We start from the raw sequence: 8,004 nt of genomic DNA on the forward strand, positions 1-8,004 counted from the left end.
TATTCTATTTTGATGTGGTGATAAACAAAAGTTACTGATAATTTAAAGGTGACTTAGAGGAAGGTTCATTGTCATATTGATGATTTAATAAAAGTTTTAAAGGAAGCAAAAAGTGAGGACAAAAAAAATAAATACACAGTAAAATCAATAGGTACCTACATTTATCACTCCGTTTGGAATCTATAATATTAAATTAACGTGATACTAAAAAATATAAAAATTAGCATTGCATTAGAAAAACCAGATATACGTCATAGAACTGTATTCAACCCGTTTAGGTATCAGTTTATATTTTACAACGATTATGACTGGATAATATTATATAAGCTTGAAAATTTTTTGTCATTGAAATATTCAACTGAAAATTGAATTTTCATGTATATTAAAATAATTGTTGAGATTGTACTGTTGGCCGGTATATTAGTTGAATGTTATTGTTTGATTAGGAATTAAACAAATGTGGATATGAACTAAAATTAAAACAGACAGAGGTGGCTAAGTCCTACATGTTAAATAAAATATATTTATCAATTATAAACAGTTCTGGTCTTTTGTTGAAATCAAGGAAAATGTAATTTGTATTAAATAATTGTGGAAATGACTGAAACAATAAATAAAAAATGGAAGAATCAATAAAATATTATGTAGGAAACGATTATACACTCAACATATTTTGTACTGAAGTAAAAATACAAATTTTTTAATAATTAATAAAAATGCATATTATATTTTGTTGCATATAAATTTATTTGTATTTTGGATTTCCTATATTATGTTTAATATTATAATATTGATATTTAAAACGGGTAAATAGTAAATGGTAATACGAGTACACAGTTTTAATTATAATTATGAAGGTTAATATACTTTGACTAAATTATAATATCAAGCGATTTATTTGATGTGTGATTTATATGAGAAATGATGAAATTTTCATAATTTTCAACTTTTTAAACATATTAATTCATTACAAAAATGACATCAATAATATTATTATGAGTTATGACAGATATTAGCTAGACGCTCAAAGTTTGAGCCTCAAACTCGGATTTCACCATAGATATATATATATATATGTGTTTTATATATCTATGGATTTCGCAAACATTCCCGCTCTCGAAACAAGACCGACTATCCGTCGGCCGTCGGGCTGCCAAACCAGTGCTACCAACGTCTACGGTGATGGACGCGAAACCATAGAGTCACAGTAAACCTATTTTTGTGTCACTGCTCGAGACCAAAACCCTGATTATTCAATAATTCCAGTAATTCAGATTGGCTCTCGACTGTTATTATGCTTTTGCGAACTACTCTGGTCATTTTTCAAAAAAGTGCTGCTCGAAACTCCGAACCCGTCGGCCGTTTGTAAGTGTCTACAACTTAAATTAATTATATTATTATTGTTATTATCATTACTAGTAGACAGTTAAACTTAAATAGTTCGAATTCTATAACATACCTACTTACCTAATAATATGAAATCGGGTAACCTTATAAAATATTAACCTTACCTATGTCTTGTTCAGATACTTATAGTTTGCCACGGGATAAATCGTTGGCCACTTTGCTCTGGGACAGCTCTCTTGTGTTGACCTTAATAATCCAGGGCATTTGACGTTAAACCACAACGGCACAACGGTGGTCCCGAAGTTATAATTAAACCGGAACCTAGCATTTTTTCATAGCAGCACTTTCTAAAGAGTTATTTCTCTTGGAAACTCACTGCCATCAGTCAGATTAGTATGCAACCAGGAAATTGTCAAGTAATATTACTACCATTAAACAATAATAAATGTTATTGTTTTTAATAATTTGAATTTGTTAGCGTCACCCGGAAGCAGCAGATGATTGTATGTTCCATCAAACGCAACATGGGGTTAAAAAGATGTGGCACTGTAGACAGCCTCCAGTTCCTAATTCATTAGACGATTTAGTAGAAATGTTAGATGACAAATAGGTATTGCCAAACCATTCGAAGACGTCCATCTAGGTAATTAAAAAGTATCAATAGTATAATAATATTAACAGAAGAATCGGTCAAATATAATGACTCATATGACATTATTTAGATTTAACTAAATATTTTTAATATTGTTTTTCAGTGGTGTCCTCAAGTTCATGAAACACAAATTTTCCAAAGTAAGTGGCCTCGTTTCGTGTATTTTACATTAATTCCCAATGGTGTATGCTTTCCTAGTATTAATTTACCAAAAAAGTTATGAGGCACTTTTGAACATTGTACGTAATATTCAGCCATTGAAGTACTAACAGCTGTCTATAAGATGCCATTGATGAATTGTGTATTCGATGTGATGCCCAAGACCATGTGAGTAAATTAATGAGTTCTTGGTTTTAAGTCTGCCAGAACTACAACATGGTGTTTTTGTCACATTTAAAATACAATACAGAATTGTAGTAAGTAAAAAATAATTAATTTCTATTAACAATACCAATGTTTGTTATTAAATACTTAAAAAGTAAATTGATAACTTGTATTTTACAGTCATTCTCAATGGTGTATGCGTTCCTGATATTAATTTACCAAAGAAAGTTACTAGGCACTTTTGAACATTGAAGTACTAACAGCTGTGTATATTAAGATGAATTATGTTCTCGATGTGATGGCCGAGACCCTGAGAGCAAATTAATGAATTCTTGTTTTATTATTGTCAGGTAAATATGAATAAGTAAAAAAAAATACTAACTTAAAATGGCATTTTCTACACAATATTGCAATTTATATAATTTCATAGATAGTCATACGCTATTGTACTTGGAAAATTAATAGCATATTATATCACCTGCTTCAAGGTAGCCCTGTTGCAGCTAGAGTTTGGATAATGGTAAGCATCAAATATGATTAATTTACTGAGATTTTTTAGTTAGTGGTTTTCTAGTATTTAGATAGCAACTAGTATAGTCAATGGCTCCAATGCTCCATCCATATTACTAAATGTTAAAAATGTTATCTATTAATTGGTAATTTATTTCACAATTTTAGGTATTAGCTTCACAACTTTTACCTGAGAAAAGAGGCCATCCAGATTGTCCTTAATATAATATTATTAATGTCCAAGTATTGAAGAACTTTTTTCATTAGATATATAGAGCGATACTGTCATAAGTTGGACCTACGATTTTAAGTGTTTTTGGGTGTGAATATGGGACCAATAATATTACCTGGAAATTTTTCATTCTGCTTAACTGACTCTAATATCAAAACATCAAGCATGGGATTTTATATGTGAGTTTTTCCAATTAATAATTTTTTATCTGTAGGTAATGCTAATATTTATATTATGGTATATTATATAAATTTCTTTTAATTATTAAGAGGGCTGGAGCAGGTATAAATAATCACGTAAAACAAAGCCAAACAAAAATGTGGGACTTGGGTTTGACATATTTTAATTTGAAAACTAATTCAAAATCTTCAACAACTTTACCAAAGCATGGTCGTGGAAATTTATCATTATTACGAAAGTTAATGGTATACTTAAATATAATATAAAATATATCAAAATTCTTGATTTTTAAATTGTCGATATTATATCGAAGAATTTGTTTAAATAAAATCCCCTCAACCATTCCCTAACTAACACAATGGCTAATTAATATCCATTTTCAAAATCAAAATTTGTCGAATTCAAGTAAATTTTGTCTAGCTTTTTGGCATTTTTGTCATTTGAATAGCATGGTATATTTGATAAAATCTGTATAGTTGATATGTGCCTACCTGTGTGAAAATGTATATTAGTCAATTCACTCTAATATCAAAACTAACAGACCACACTTTTGAAACTATCGAATAAAAATGTTGCTATGTCATGTATATGTAAGATGGAGACAACTATGCATGCGTAGAAACCTCTTAATATATTTTGTTTACTACTTAGAGAGAAATAATTAATATTAATTGAAAATCAAATTTTTGTTAAACTAAATCAAGCCCGACGAAATCTTACAGTACCTACTTTATTTTTAATTTAGCATTTAAAAATATATAAAGTAATAATAGTAATAACTAGTAACATTCATAAGGGAATCTTTTGTCATCAAACAATCAGAATCATATAGATTAATAATTATAATATTGTATTGAAAGTTTGATTTCAAAATGTATAACCAAGAAATATAAAGTTCACAGATTAGAGAATATACTACTTCAAGAAATGAGAAATTTTTAAAAACGACAATTATTCATCAACTCATTCATACATTACATGTTCATGGGGACTTAGTAAAGGTCCTCAAGAGGGTAGGCCATCAAAATGATGGATATGTTCAAGATTATATTGGTCCATTTCGTGTAAGATATTCAATTATGAACTTTGATGTTTGATAAGATTTTAAAAATATGTAGATAATATTATAATTAATTTATGTATACCTATCAATAATTTTGCTGGATAACAATATTTAACATTAAAGTGTCTGCTCAATGAACAGTTTGTTTGTTGTAACTTACTAACAAATGTTTTATTATATTATATTATATTTCATGACAAGATATGATATTTTTATGTACAATATACGTGTTTATTTGTAATTTTGTGTTTTATCGTATAGTTATGCAATGCTTGAATAATATTATTACCCATTGATTGATACCATTTAACAGTTTTAGATTCTAAGTAAAACAATGAAGTATTGATTTTATAATGATATTTTTTTTATAAGTGTCATGCACCTTAAGAGCTCTAAAAATTCCTCAATTTTTATCTGATTTTTATTATTTTAAACAAAATTGTAATTGTTGTCTGTATGATTTATGTTGTAGAAATTGATATTATTTAATTTGAGTTGTATTGGACCACTATAAAGTAATAAAGAAGTCTATCTCAAAATATACATTTTTACATTAGAAATGTTAACAAAAATTAAGTTGTATTGTATAAGCCAGCTGTTCCCAAACTGTGCTGTGAGTTGTAACTAATATCTAATGAAAATAATTTATTTTAAAATGTATTAATCTATTTATTTTTAGTACCCTAGGTACCTAGTTTATCATAACTACTAATTAATTGTTCAATTATATAACAACATTTATTAATATCTTATGTTTATTTCTTTAAACTTAAGCAAGTAAATATTAAATATATGTAACTATACACACTCGCTCTAGTAAAATAATGAAAGTAAATTAATTTATACCTATATTTGCGTTTAAAAAAAACCATACTGAAATAAAATCTAAAAATGTAAATTTTAAATTAATTTACTGTAGACCAATATATTTTACCTAAAAATCTAAAATATTAAATTTTTTTTTTAAAATTGATAATTTGAATAGATACTTTTTTGAGTATTTTGAGTATTTTATACATGTTTTTACTTTTACTGTAGTCTGTAAATACCAAGATGATAATAAACTATACAGTGGTCAATTCACCAACATTTAGCTTTTTAATAGGTAATAATATTATTCTAGGTTATTAGTTTATAATATTATATTTAGATATCCATATATATCATGGTTATAGGTACCTATACAATATTATGTTGGTATGTTACTATTTATCAATGCATTTAATTTTTGTTTTATTATTTTTTAATTAACACTATTGCATGACGTGAAATTTTAAGTTTTAAATTCGTTTATATTTATATAGGTACCAGCTATACCATTATTATAGGTATCTACTCATTACATTATACAATACTGTGACATGGTGTTGATTATTCAAAACTTCACACAATTATTTTATTTAGAACTTTTCCTACGTATATATAAAACTACTGAGAATACCTTAAAAATTGAACTGTTTGCTACTGTAGAAATGTTATGTTAAATTAAATTTTTTATCTGAGTAATCGCAGAAGTTTTTGGATAAATACTAGCCCATATATAGCAAAAAGTATCTGCTCCTTCCAGCACCCCAGAAAATAAATTACTAGCTCCGTGACTGGATGTCTGGGTCTACCTCATCTCTATTAGGTACTCTGTTAAATGTAAACTACACAGATTTGTAAAATGCGAATCAGTCAGTCAGGACTTGTTCCCTTATATACATAATATGCAGAAGATATACGCGTACCTATATATTATTGGTACATACTCGAGTATATAATATGTATATACCCGAGTATATAATGTAAATGTATTACCATTGATTAAATATACTAGTATATTTAATCAATGGTATTACACAGGGTGTAACAATAAGAAGACTAGAAAAAAAAATTATGCTACTTTAACGTTTGAAAAAATTTGTTAACATTATATGATTAGCAAACAATTTAAGATGTGTAACTCATGTTACCAAATTCCCTAAAATAATATGTTGAAAAAAGTTTTTTTTCAAATTAATTAATCAAAAAAATATTGATATTTACAAAAATTCTAAAAAAATAAACTACTTGACTTAGATAAATGTTTTTTCCATCAAAATTATTCATATAATCAGATTCACAAATTGGCTATTTTTAATTTATCAAAAAAAATTTTAATCAAAATTTAAATATTTTTATTTTCAGTATTAAAAAATAAAAATATTTTTTTTTGATATTATACGTGTGACGCAGGTGAATATAAATTATATTTAAAAAAAAAATTTTAAATATCGATTAGAACAAAAGCTATTTCATCTATCAGGTTTTCCTGTTACAGCCTGTATATTGATATTATTATACATAAACGATATGCCTATAATATTACAATGCGAATGTCAGCGGGTGGCGGCACGTCATTATCGTTAATTTATTATATATAATATAAGCGCGGATGTATAATATTATATAAAAAAAATTAAAATTAAAATCGGACGACGGTAAAGACAATGATGATTATATAATGACGATGACGATGAGGACGGCCGCTATTGTATTAGCTATAATATTAAATATTTTTTTAGTTTTTTTTTCCATAAATATCAATACTGGCCCAAAAAGCATGAAAAGGTAATACAAGGTTCCTGATAAATTGTTACAATGGCAGTTGACAAATATTAAAAATATGCACATTTTTTTTTTACAAGCATTTAACGTACGAATTTTGACCAAATTTGTAAAATTAAAAATTATTTTATTGTTAAAAATTGATAAAATGTTCAAATTTTATAGCTAAGGATTGAAAATTTAAAACAAAGTTCCACATAGATAAGTAGGTAATTCTGTAACCAACAAATCTTAAAAATATAAAAAAAAATTTTTATATTTATTTTATATTCAAATTTGCAGGACAAAATTACATACTAAATAACCAATAATAATAACGTTTTTAGTTATTACTTATTTTGTTGTAGTTTTATAATATTAATTCAACTTACTCAATAAGTTGTAATGGATGTGTTAAATTTTAATTTAACTATAGTCTATAAATCATTGTTTTAAAACGATCTGTCAGCCTAAACATATTTTATTAGACGTATATTGGTACCTATATGGCATTTCTGTAAGTAATTTATTTTTCTATCAAAAGTGTGGCAGGTTGAACTAATTCTTGTCAAAAACTAATTTTATATAATATTATAAATCATAATGTTATTTTATACAATATTATTAGAATAATATGTTGTTATTACCTATCTAGTCAATTTATAGTGAATACGGTGTGAATAGGTTTGTGATATGCAAATAGCATAGAATGAATCTAAATATTTTGAAATTGCCTTGCGTATCTATGTTCCAAGCTGACTGGTACTCGATGTCTCGATCGAGTGTCAATAAATGAATTATAAGTCTGAATTCCATATTAGAGTAAACTAATGACATTATTTTAAATCCTCAAATATTTGGATGAAAATTATTTCTTGCGATAAGAAACAAATTATTGTGCCGCGCAATAAAGGTGCTTTATTAAGACGTAGGTATAAAACTATATTATAAACGTATTCCAATTATTACACTACAATACAAGTATTCGTGTTGACATGGATAATGTTGAAATGTACATAATATGTAATGTCTTTGGAAATAAATTGGCCGTATAATATATTTTCAATTTTGAACAATATTATATTATTTTGTTGTCATGGAGATTTTCGTTTGGATGTTTATCGTTAC

General features: G+C 26.5%; 1 long non-coding RNA gene across 4 annotated transcripts; it reads left to right on the plus strand.

Annotated features, from left to right (window-relative positions):
• The first annotated feature begins 1,244 nt into the window (after nt 1-1,244).
• LOC107883722 lies at nt 1,245-4,303 on the plus strand. Of its 4 annotated transcripts, XR_001679482.2 has the most exons (9): nt 1,245-1,365; nt 1,527-1,763; nt 1,826-1,990; nt 2,103-2,139; nt 2,198-2,415; nt 2,504-2,673; nt 2,754-2,843; nt 3,002-3,244; nt 4,141-4,303. It is a non-coding gene; the product is annotated as an uncharacterized LOC107883722 (long non-coding RNA). The 4 variants fall into 4 exon arrangements; XR_001679480.2 differs by having other exon boundaries at nt 2,103-2,415; XR_001679484.2 differs by having other exon boundaries at nt 2,103-2,415; nt 3,101-3,244.
• Nucleotides 4,304-8,004: the final 3,701 nt, after the last annotated feature.

Source organism: Acyrthosiphon pisum, unplaced genomic scaffold (assembly GCF_005508785.2).
Source record: "Acyrthosiphon pisum isolate AL4f unplaced genomic scaffold, pea_aphid_22Mar2018_4r6ur Scaffold_21342;HRSCAF=23698, whole genome shotgun sequence".
Taxonomy (NCBI): Eukaryota; Metazoa; Arthropoda; class Insecta; order Hemiptera; family Aphididae; genus Acyrthosiphon; species Acyrthosiphon pisum.